We start from the raw sequence: 13,334 nt of genomic DNA, 5'->3' as shown, positions 1-13,334 counted from the left end.
ATTGCTGTCTGACAACTGAGATGGTATCGCCGTCTCGCGACCAAGATGTGTTAATGATAGTGCTCCAGCTATCAAGAATGAGCCACACGTACATTTCTCGAAATACGGACACGACGCCTGACACTTGCGGCGTGGCCTGTCACCGTACGTGCAGAGGGCAACTGCTTGTAGTCCCACGACCCTTCGTCTCTCAACCATTACGTTTCCCCTCTTCACCCGGAATTCACTCCCGACCACTGCAAAAACCCTTCCCCACCGTCTACTCGTTACCAAAGTCAGCGGAAAGCCACTAGGAATTCTCGAAAGCTCACTATAACCATGCAGATCTCCCTTCTCCCGATTTTCCTACTTCAGCAAGTTCACCACAAACTCACTGAAATTCCGTTGAGTTCCCGATGAGTCCACTGCTCCTTCTTCTCCCCCTCTAATAACCAAAGGACTGACAGAGCCCTCTGAACTCTTTGCAACCTCCCCTTCAACCGCAGAATTATTAGAGGAGCATCCAAAAGCCGGCAGGGCACCTTTGTGAACCTAGCTAAGGCCCCAAAAACTGGTCCTTGCTCAGAAAGCCTCGGCACTTTCTGAAAATGTTCGCAAGCATCTCGCTAAAATCCACGACCTACCAAAGCTCACCAGGAAAACTCCTAAAGGCCTGTCTCTGCAAATGTTATTCAGGAAGCTCTCCCCGAAAATCCCTTCCGAAAAGCTTTGGCTCTCTCTCTCTAAAAACTCTTCCACTGTTTTACCCCTTGGGTAAAACAGTAAAGAGGGGTTTTCCCCCCTTTTTATACGCAGTAGCATTACAAATTGCCATTGACAAACATGAAATGACGCTCTAGTCCCCATTCCTGACGGCAATAAGACCAGGCCAAGGCGGGTCGAGCCCGAGACTCGAAAGGGTTATCACCGCTCGCTTCACCCAAAAAGACTATTGTTACGCACTTCGTCAGGGGCATATTTCTGTGCGCCTCGTCAAGACTATCGCCCCGTGCCTTCGCCCAGAGGTCATTGTTGTGGGCCCCGTTAAAGAGTCATCACCGCACGCCTCGTCAAGGGCTACTGCCATGCTCTTCACCAAGGAACCTAACGCCATGCGCCCATCATCTAGGACTAATGCTGCATGCGCCATTCAACATTTTGTGCTACGTGCATGCCATGACACTCCCATCTGGACCTTCGTCCTACATCCGTAGGAAGTTCATTCCCTGCACCACATTCTCACTCCTCATGGAGTCCAATCTTCGGTGACAGCTCTGTTCCCCATGGGGTCGCATTCCCTCACCACACTATGATCTAGATGCAAGACCCTAAACTGCATGGTCCAAACTATATGACCTTAAACTGTAGCGATGGTCCATATGCACAACCCCTAAATTGTATGGTCCAAACTATATAACCTTAAACTGTAGCAATGGTCCAGATGCATGACTCTAAACTGCGTGGTCTAAACTGTAGCAATGATCCAGATGAACAACCCTAAACAGTATGGTCCAAACTATATGACCTTAAACTGTAGTGATGGACCAAATGCACGACCCTAAACTGTATGATCCAAACTATATGACCTTAGACTATAGTGATGGTCTAGATGCACGACCCTAAATTGCATGGTCCAAACTATATGACCTTAAACTGTAGTGATGGTCTAGATGCATGACCCTAAACTGCATGGTCCAAACTATATGACCTTCAACTGTAGCGATGGTCCAGATGCACGACCCTAAACTGCATGGTCCAAATTATCTGACCTTAAACCAGATGTATGACCCTAAACTGTATGGTCCAAACTATATGACCTAAACTGTAGCGACGGTCCAAATGCACGACCCTAAACTGCATGGTCCAAACTATATGATCTTAAACTGTAGTGACAGTTCATACTGCATGACCTTCAATTGCACTGCCGTGGTCCAAACTATATGACCTTAAACTGTAGTGGAGGTCTAGGTGCACGACATTAAACTGCTAAGTCCTCGTCACATGACTCAAAACTGTACGACCAGGGTCCAAACTACATGACCTTAAACTGTAGAGAGGGTCCTAACCGCACGACTTTAAAACTGCATAGCGATGGTCTGAGCTACAAGACCAGAAAAGTGTACCATACTACGTGACAAATGGCTCGCACGCATACCTTTAAACCGAGAGATGGACCACCTCTTTGCTAGGGTGTATTTCATCAACATCTTCGGTGGAGTTAGATGTCTGCAAAAGGTCACACCTACCCCTTTAAACTCCAGTGAGTCCGTTTCGCACCAACATCCTAGTGAGAGTCACACCCTATTGCGACCTACTATCCAAAGGGAGTTAGGCCCATGCTTATCTTCTCAACCCCAGCGGGGTTACACTTGTACTCTAGATTGTCATCCTTAGTGGAGTTACATGAAGCCCCATCATTATCCGCGTGGAGTCACACTGGACGTCCTAATCCTCAGTAAAGATTCGCTTATGCTTGCCACTCTTCGTAGGGCCACCATCTTCATCTAAAAGCTCACCGCTTGTGAATAACCTTAACCATTTTATCCCCATAGAGCTAGATTGCTATTCATAGACCTACCCCCATAGAGCTTCATCCACGTGGTGACCCACGTCATGGTCCATGTTGCATGACCTTAAACTGCACAGCCATGGTCCAAACTATATGGCCTTAAACTGTAATAGAGGCCTAGTTGTACGACCTTAAACTCATGGTCCTAGTTGCATGACTTTAAATTGCATAACCATGATCCATGTTGCATAACCTTAAACTGCACAACCATGGTCCAAACTATATGACATTAAACAGTAGCGGAAGTCTGTTGTACGACCTTAAACTGCACGGTCCGAGTTGCATGACTTGAAACTGTATAACTGCGGTCCATGTTATATGACCTTAAACCATAGTGCACGTCCTGGCCGTATGACGTTAAACTGCTTTGCCTAGGTCCAGGAGGCATGACCTTAAAAGATGCCCCCACATATGCACACACCCCCTTTTACGTGCATCTTCACACACATCCTCCCTAATCGACCCGTTCGTGTGCACACACCACCTCCATTACCTCTCCAGTGAGACTACACCCACGCACACGCCTTTTACATGTATCTTCGTGCATATCTTCCCTAACCGATCCGTTCGTGTGCGCACACTACCTTCGTTACCTTTCCAGGGAGTCCATTCATCATTACCATCTTTCACCATTCCGCAGTGAGTCTTACCCATGCTCACAAAACGGCGAGCCATCTCACCACCCCTACTCGCCGTCAGCTAGTGGGTCATCATTACTCACCCACCATCCATTCATCATCAACTCTTCACAAGCAACCTCATGCCATCTCCTCAAAGTGAGTCAAAGCCATGACCCTACTCACTAATCATCACTACGGTCCAGCTGTATGACCCTAAACTATAGTGCACGTACTGACCATATGATGTTAAAGGCTTCGCACAGGTCTCGAAGGCATGACCCTAAACACGCATTCACAAAAAAAAAATGGGCATGGTGTACACTTGGTTAAGGGAACACCATGAGTAAAAATGACGGACGGGCATGGTCACGAAACTATGAGTAAAAGAGTTCCGTGGAAAACAAAATCCAGGCACGGTGAAGACCCCAAAAGGGCATCGTGAGCAAAACTAGATGAAAAGGATGGATATGACTGCAAGGTCATGGGTAAAAGAGCCCAGAAATTACAGAAGTTAGTGAAAACCATTTTTTGGGCACCACTTTCCATGTTCAAGTGAAAACCCTCGAAAAGGTGCTCGGACCGACAAAACAGGTTGACGCACTATCACCACCTCAACTGACACTCAATTTTCAAATTCTGCTAATGAGGTCTACCTAAAATCCTCAAATGCCAACATCCAATCAACAATACCAGATGGCTCGCCAGGGAGTGAGAGCTGCAAAGATCTCCCCAAAACAAAAACAATCAACAACACCTGATAGCTCATTAGGGAGTGAGTGCCGCATAAGATCTCCCACATTTCCACATAAACAACAACAAGAGTCCTTGAGGGTGAGGACGACGGCCAAAAGATCCCTTAAAAAATGCTAAAAACCATCACAAAGGCAAGAAACTGACAAAGCCAGGGTCTAACCTGTCACAGGCTTCAAGGTATTCCTCGCCAAATCCCCTAGCCTACATGGGCCCATACTTTCAAGATAGGTCAGAAGCCTCCAACTGCACCCCACTAGACGAGACTTACAGAGATACCCTGAGCATCAAAAGAAAACTTGGTGTAGAAGTGAACAATGCCGAACAAAGGTTCATGGCATTTGGCCTTTAGATAGGCATGGTTCTGTCCGAGGAGGTCCCTATAAAGGCGTCACGCTTCAGAAGCGCTAATAGCCCCTCGAGGGTGAGGACTTCAACAAGATCCCTCAAACTTCTCGAATGATCACTTCTTGATTCTCTCAAAGCACAACATTCTATGGGACATGTTGTTGGAAGATATTTTTCATCATCATGGAGCCCCCGCTCAATAAAAGCCTAACAAAATAGTGGAAATTCTGACAGTCTCATAATAGCCCTATAATATGTCAAGATCTTCAAGAGGACTGTCAAAAGTCTCCTGCGAAGTTTTGTCATATTCTGACATGTCTAAGGAAGTGCAGACTGAAAAATAGTTCTAGCATAATTGATCTTTGGTACCCTGAAACGGCCCCTACAACTAGAGCTATATTTTTGGTATCTCAAATTGCTATGGAACCACCACTATTGGATTCGGCATGGTTGAAAACCCCTAGGAGTCAAATTTCAACCCGAACGGACACTCTAAGAAAAGGTTATAGGCAAAAGAGGGAAGCAAGAGGAGCCGCACACTATTCCCGTGAGGCCACCCTGCAACTCTACACCATTAAAGGGATAGTCATGAGTAGTGACTTTCGACACTCATATCTTACCCGTCTTAAGTTGGATCGCGCTCAAATTTGGTGAGCATGTTCGTCGCATTAAGACGAGCGATTCGATATGTGGCACACCCTGTGAGGATGCTCAAGCGTGAAGAAAAGCTAGAGAGAAGTTGCTGATCTGTGAAGAAAGTGTAAGAAATTCAGTATTATTATTCCTCGCTCGAGTGGTCAAATCACGCCGTTCGCAAGCCCGATCAACATGAGACCAATTTCATTGCATGCGTAAGGTCTCGGGCCTCCGACTTGAACCCCGTACATGATAAACGGTCAGATTCTGCACATGAAGCCGACGCTAAATTCCATCGCCAGAATTCCATATTACGGCCGAAATTATGAAGTTGCAAAATCTTCAATCGGGCAGAGAATCGAGCTACGTTTGGTGCCCCACGATCGTAACGACATGCTTAGTGTGATCTAGCGAAAAAATCACCGAAAAACATCAAGGAACGAGCATACTATCGATTCGAAGCTTCAAGATCCATTCAAATTTCAAGTCACATGATCATGCACTAAAAATATGCTCCATGGCTCGAAGTTGATATTCAATCGATCGCCATGCCGAGCCCTACAAGAAAACAATCATCTTTTAATCAACCGGGCATTAGAAAAACCCCGGATTGTCCATGAAAAATCATGCACGTTCTAGGGTAATACAGGGACTTCTGGAATTCCACAAATTGTTAGGAAGGGGCAAATCTATCATTTTACACCTATTTTCTAATTTATTTTAATTCAATTTAATCTTAATTTTTAGCAAATAGGGTTACTTTTGATCATCCACCCATCATTGTACGCCAAGGAGATATCATAGGACTCAAAATCCCTCATAAAAGAGACAATTTTTACTTAATACAATTTCTCTTTCTTCTCATTGTGGTGTCACATTTGGAAAGAGAGAGTAAGGCGAGAGAAACTTTTGGATCGGTACCCTTAGGCTTGAGGTAAATCTTCTCTCTTCTTGTTATTTTCTTCTCTCTCTTCCTCTCTTTCTTTTTCCTCTTCTCTGTCTGAGTTCCTTGCAGAGGCCATGCACGACAGTGGCAGTGCCATGCATGCCTCTCCTGTGGTCTCACAAGTCGCTCATGATGATGACAACACCATGCAAGAGTCTTCTCCCCCTTCTGTTCGTCTATCTCTCTCTCTCTCTCTCTCTCTCTCTCTCTCTCTCCCAGTAAGGCATGTAGATGGCGCTGCTTATCGCCGTCCGCAGACGTAGCTTTGATGTCTCAGTGAAGAACCCAGGCGGCAAAACTTGTTGCTGCCCGCAGGAGCCTTCCCTGTGGCGTGCTAACTGCAGACGGCGATGCCTATCGTTGCCTGCTAGAGGCCTCAGCAACGGCTATCATCGTCCACGAGCTTCCTTCGCATGTTCGATGCCCACACCATCCGTAAGCTTCTTCCGCGCATTCGATGCTCACCGCCGTTCTTCCTGCGTCCCACGCCTATCGCCACGCTCCTCATGAGAACTATTGTCGCACGCTTCGCAAACGGCTATCACTGCACACTCCATGAGAGGCAACCGCCACCTGCACAGGGGCGCGTTACCTTCTTATGTTGCCAACGGCGATGTCTAGCACCGTTCGTAGTCCTCTACTCACCCTCTAGCCATGAGCAGTAGCGTCTAGCACCGCTCTAGGGCCATGACACTGCTACTCCACGGTCGCGGGTGGTAATGCCTAGCGTCATCGGGACCCTATCTCGGACCCTATCTCGTCGCTGCCTCGTGTCCTCTTTTCACCCTGTTTCTTCCCACTTGACTGAGGGTTGATTTAGTCTAGCCCTGTCGTATCAACCTTGGTTTCGAGTAGTATTACCGCTGTGCTGGTCCTGAGTACTATGCCCATCTTGCTACCACTCCGAGTCGGTTACTGTCCGGCTATCAAGCTAGTCTCGTCCCTTCATTAAGTTTTCTTCTCTTTTCGACCTTCGCTTGAACCTTCTATCTACTTCATCACTCTAAACCTCTCACATTCTTAGCCACACAAATGTGCATTGCCCTAAGACAAGGGTGGGCCATTTTGACCCACTTGTCTCGCAAATTAACCATAGAAGCCTTGTGCAGAAAAACAAGGAGATTACAGGTTAAGGGAGGCGATTCCGAATCAGCTAATGCAACTGGGGGGCTTTCCGACGTGATCTAAGAGGTCACCCACATGAACCAGCCCGATCAAGTCCCGAACCCACCTTAAAATTCCTCTCTCATCGGTTGGTATACCTGCCCTTATTCTTGAGTACGGTTTTGAGAGAGCGATCTTAAATCTCGGGTTCATTAGAAATCTGAGATACGTGCCTCCAGATCATCTAGATTCAGAAGGTGAGATTGAGGTACCTAACCAATGCCATACCCAACAAAAATGCATTTTTTTTATCTTGGTTCATGCTTATTTCATTGGCAAATAGGAATTAAAACAAAATCATCACAACAAAAAAAATTTAAATTGGAATAATCACAAAGAGTTTTAGACCATACCTCTTGGGGTGTTTTCTCCCCCAAAGCCTCCGAAGGTGATCGATTGATGAAATAACAAGCCATCATGGTTCTTGCTCTCTCCATTAAAGTCTGATTCATCCTTTTCACAACACCATTTTGTTGGAAAGTGTAAATTGTGGTGAAATGCCTCTTGATTCCTTCATTTTTACAAAATTTTGTAAACTTATCAGAATTGTATTCCTTCCCATTATCGGGGCAAAGTGTCTTGATGTGGTGCCCTGTACTCTTCTCAACTTTGCCCTTAAAATGCTTAAAGGATAAAAAATGCATCACTCTTTGATTTAAGAGTGAACACTTATACATTCCTTGAGAAGTCATCTATAAAAGAAATAAAATATAATGCAATACTATATGACATCGCTGGTGAGGGCTCCCATAAATCCAAGTGAACATAATCACGTATTCCCTTGCTTGTATGGCTTCCGGCTTTGAAAATCTGTCTATGTTGTCTTTCATAGACACAATGTTCACAAAATTGGAATTCCCCAAATTTTATGGTGGGAATTAACTTCATTTTCATCAAAATCTCCATACTCTTTTCACTCAAGTCGCTCAACCTCCTATGCCATAAGTGTAGTGTTACATCATCACTACCAAATTTACTCCATCATCAACAATGAAGCTTCTCAATAACTTATACAAGTTCCCAACTCTAACACCTTTGATCACAACAAGAGCACCCTTAGATACTTTGAGAACTCCCCCTTATCCAGTGAATTTGTCACCATGGAAATCCAATAAAGAAAGAGAAATTAATCTTTTTTTCAAGTCCGGCACTGTCGAACATGCTCAAGTGTGTGGATACTTCCATCATACATCCTTAATTTTACCATGTCAATCCCAACTATTCTACTACTTGAATTGTTTCCCATCAACACGGAACCACCATCACATAGTTCATATGAACTAAACTATGACTTGTGGGGACACATACGATGTGTAGCACCACTATCCAAAATCCAATTTTGATGGAATTCGGGATTACGACCGACGACATAAACATCTTCTTCAATAAAATCAGATTTATATTCCTCCACTTGATGGACCTCATTCTTGGACTCATTACTTTCTTTTACTTTTTCGAACTTTTTTCATTTTCTTTTTGTACAATTTTTCTTCATATGTCCGGCTTCACCACATCCCCAACAAACACACTTGTTTTCTCGGCCTTTAGAATTTGATCGAGCTTTTGATTTAGATCTTGAAGAATTTCGAGAAGAATTACCTCTCTCACTTGAACGACCCTTTGAAAAGTGAACTTTTGATTCTGGTTCTCCAATAGATGCCTTTTTTCGGAGTTCATAGGCAAGCAAGGTACTACACACCGTACTTAAGTCAAGTAAATATTCTTTAGAGCCACTTAATATTGATACTAAATTACCATCAGATTCTGGTAAAGTACATAACAACATTACCACCTTGTCCTCATCTATCATTTTTTCACCAACACTATCATATTCACAAATAATGTTTTTGAAAGTGTTCAAATGATCAAAATTTTTTGTCCCCTCTTTCATCCTTAAACTAAACAATTTTCTTTTTAATAGAATACGGTTTGTAAGAGATATGTTTAGATAAACACTTTCCAATTTCTCCCACAAACCCTTTGCCGAATTCTCTCCTACTATATTGAATAAAACCTTATTTGCTAGGCACAAAAGAATTGCTGCCATAGCCTTATTGTCCATTTCCTCCCAATCCTCATTGCTCATAGACTCATGTTTCTTTTCCTTTTTGAGAAATGTTTTATATAATCTTTGTTAAACCAAAAGATCATGAACTTGAATTTTTCATATCTCAAAATCATTTTGTCCATCAAATTTCTTCACCTCCAATCGATTACTTGTCATTCTTCCAAATATATTGCACAAAACCTATTGCTCTGATACCACTTGTTGGAGATATGAATACCCGAAACCCCAATTTGACTGATCACCGAATATCACATACTCAATACCGAATGCGTAAAATCGATATTCCAATAACAAACTCAAAGATCATGTGCAACAATTTAGGAAAATATATTAGAGATGGAAAACATAGTCACGAGAGAAAATTAGAGAGACAAATCACAACACGAATTTAACTTGGTTCACCCCGTACGGCTACATTCATGGGCAAGCTGGCAAATATTCCACTATCAAAAGATAAATTTATAAAGGAGGGATACAATGTTACCTCAATGGAGAAAATTGGTAAGAAAAATCACCAAAATATATTGTAATCACCTAAAACCATGATCTACCTTGTGTTTCACTTCGAATGATTCAAGGACATGAGCAATAGAAGCTCATACAATTTCTCACACTAATTGGACAAGGAATCTTACTTTACCTATTTCACTTTCTCAACATAACCCAAGGAAGCCCTAACCCCTTTTCTAGAGAGAGATAAGAGTTCAAACAAAAAAACATGCGTTCCAAAAATCTTTTTTTTAGCTTTTATACAAGTCATTTAATTGTAGTGACAAAAAAGACTCCAAACAAATGCTAAAAGACAAAAAAGCATCCAAAAGATGATTTTTCTATCACCTCTCAACAATAATTTTTCTATATATTAAAAAAAATAAAAAAAGAAATAAAGGACTTCAACCTCTCTTTGCATTTTTTGGTCATCTTTCTCTACAAAAGAAAGAAAAAAGAGTCTTTTTTTTTTTTTTTTTAAGTGAGGAACAACTCATGGGGGTAGAACCCAGACTTTTTGACAATAATATCATGTACTTTTACTCTAAAGAGTTCAAAATCACATTGGCCAATTAAATGGAAAATTAGGCAGCCGAGAGGATTTCGTTGATCCCAAACTATCGGAATTATGAGATACCCTAACCGTCAGACAGATTATGTGTGCGCATGGATGTAGAATAAACAATTCAGATTATTTTAATTTTGATTAGGCAATATCAAGCTCGCTTTCTCATTTTCGTGAGCTTCCCTTTTGCTCATTGAAATTATTGTAATGTCGTGAATGTGCACGTGCACCCCACTGGCGATTATAAGCTGCTTTAAATGGAGTATTCAAATATTCTCAAGAGAATTTGTTTAGCATATGAGCCATAACAAATTTGGTTCTTTTAACATTTTGATGCTGCCTGTTAACAACCCTAAAGAACGATTGCATGACGCTATGGTCTTTTGTAAATTGAGCTAGGGTAGGTTTGGTAAAGGGTTGCGGCTGGCAGTACGGGCCTACTTCATAGTCATACAAATAAGACAACCTCTAAATTTTTCAGGAAGATGCAGTTTTGGTGTTTTAAATTTTATGATAGTTTAAAAATCTAAGGTTAACCCTAATTATGAAATTTTAAAATCCAAAATGGGTACAAAACAAGCATATCTATATATACGTGAAATTTTTTAAAAAATGCATTCTGGATAATTTGTCATAAGATGCACTATTTTTAATAATTGAAAATATTTTTTCTTTACGTCCATACATCTCGACGTTGAGATAATCAATTAGAAGATTTTCCAACTTCAAAATGCGCTTTTCTACTAGTTTTGGAGGTGCACCTTACTTCTACAGTGTAAAGTTGCAATCTTATACAAGTTTTTCATTAGGTAAAAAAGCCATAAGGCAACATGGAAAGAAGCCATGGCATGACTGTAGGTTACACATGCTTTTATTTCAATAGGATGCATAGAACACCAGCTTTTATTTCAATAAGATGCACAGAAGACCAAAAAAGCAGCGTGATAAAAAAATAGCAATGAAAAGAAAATAATGTTGGAGGGATTTGAAAATGGAGGCATTCTAAAGTAAAATAATAATGAGAGGCAGTGGATGACATTTGAAAATAAATAAACAACGTGGAAGGAAGAACAAAGGGCGGCCAATAGAAAAATGGGATGAGCAGGACAGCATTAATATCCCGTTACAAAGACGAAAACATACATATAAAAAAATGGGTTGCTTATCATTTTTTTTATTACATGTGAAATTGATGGCTTGGGGTGAATCGTAAAGTTCGATAATTTTTTTTTTAGAATTTTATGTCGATTCAATCACATTTTTATAACCACCCATTTTGAAATTTAAAAACAAAAAAATGATTGTCACCTCTATGTGTAAAAGAGAAATGATCTCTTTGTTAACCATCCTTAAAAAAGTAAATATGAGGTGTAATATTGTTTAAGGCATACATGTTTTGAAACTGTATGATTTTAGTATCAAATTATAATTTGTACCAATTTGAGCTAGCAACATGCTGGATTAGGGCCTGCAACAAGTCGGAAATAGGCACCCATTCAATCACACTTTTATAACCACCCATTTTGAAATTTAAAAACAAAAAAATGATTGTCACCTCTATGTGTAAAAGAGAAATGATCTCTTTGTTAACCATCCTTAAAAAAGTAAATATGAGGTGTAATATTGTTTAAGGCATACATGTTTTGAAACTGTATGATTTTAGTATCAAATTATAATTTGTACCAATTTGAGCTAGCAACATGCTGGATTAGGGCCTGCAACAAGTCGGAAATAGGCTGCGCTAGCCTGGGTCACTAGAGGCCCAAACATGGCAGGGACCAAGCTGAGGGGCCTAGCTGTGGCGGAGTTTACCTTGTTGAATGAATTTAATATAAATAAGCATAAAACAAGCGAAAAACCAAGCCTAGTCGGGCCGAGCCATCTGTGGACCTGGCCTAGGTCTGGGTTTTTTGGGTTAGTCCAGGCTGTCGGCCCTATTGAACATCTTTGATTTTTGATTTGAATTAGTTTTCTCAATTAGGCTTCCCAATTGAATATTTTTGGTAGAACACTTTTTTTACAAGCAATTCAAATTGGCTCTTCTCTCTCTCCACCCTACATCCATTGTCCCTTTATGGCCATTACCATTGCCACTACCAAACCACCTGCTCCACCACCATTCCTGTACCCAATATACCACCACCATTCCTGTACCCAATATACCACCACCATTGCCCATGGTTGACTCCTTTACCACGCGCCCCACCACCACCACGGCTTAGCTGTCCCACTACCACTATCACTTTAGCCCCTGCTACCACCATTGCCGCTCTATCACCATCACTGCCACCGCACCTCCACAACCATCACACCACCTAAACAACCTCCACTGCTACTGCAATCACTAGCATTGCGCTGGAGCCACCACCATGACATCTTCACCGTGGCTACCACTTTCTATCTTGAGATTGGATGGTGGATGCTCCAAACATGGGCTTCACGTTTATGCTATTTCTCAAAGGACAAGCCAAGAGAATGCAATCGACTCCGAAGAATGCAAATTTTTATCAAATTTGAAAAATAGAGAGAAAAAAACAAATGTTATTTCTCATATCTGAATAGAAAAATGTAGAGTTAAAAGAAGACGTAATGCAGTCAAGCCCATGGGGATTCTACGCCAAGCAAAGCCAACTATTTCAAGCCAATAAAAGAGGAGAAAATCTAAACCAGGGGTAAAGAACAACAAGATACTAAATATATTCGCCTTATGATAGAGCCAAAATAGAAGCATGTTAACTTATAATTTCTTTTTTTTTTTTCCCCAAAAGATACAAGTATCACGAAAATGAACGACAGCGAAACAAAATAAATTTCAATTCGTAAGCAAAAGGGAAAAAAAATGAGAGACAGTAACAAGGTTTTATTAATCAACAAGAAAAGTCAAATAGGAAATAACACTATAATGGTCAAATCACTCGGTTCATTTAGTTGGTCCAATACACCATTAGAATCCTTTCCCTCATGTATCTCCTCAAATTTTACTAAAAGTACCCTATTGTTTAAAAATGGTATAAAGAAACCATTTTGGTCTATGAAGGGTGTGGATCTTAAACTTTTTTTTAACCTACCATAAGCTCGGGTAAATGAGGTATGTTGTATTAGGTAGGCAACTAATGTAAGACTTTGACAAAACTTTTCATGAATCCTAAATCTAATTATCTGTTGTGCTAGGGTATTCCCCGTAAGAGATGCATTGTATA

This window comes from Amborella trichopoda, chromosome 1 (assembly GCF_054954075.1).
Source record: "Amborella trichopoda isolate Santa Cruz 75 chromosome 1, AtrichopodaSantaCruz75HAP2 v2.0, whole genome shotgun sequence".
Taxonomy (NCBI): domain Eukaryota; kingdom Viridiplantae; phylum Streptophyta; class Magnoliopsida; order Amborellales; family Amborellaceae; genus Amborella; species Amborella trichopoda.
The sequence above is the reverse complement of the archived record's forward strand: the minus strand, read 5'-3'. Positions refer to the sequence as shown.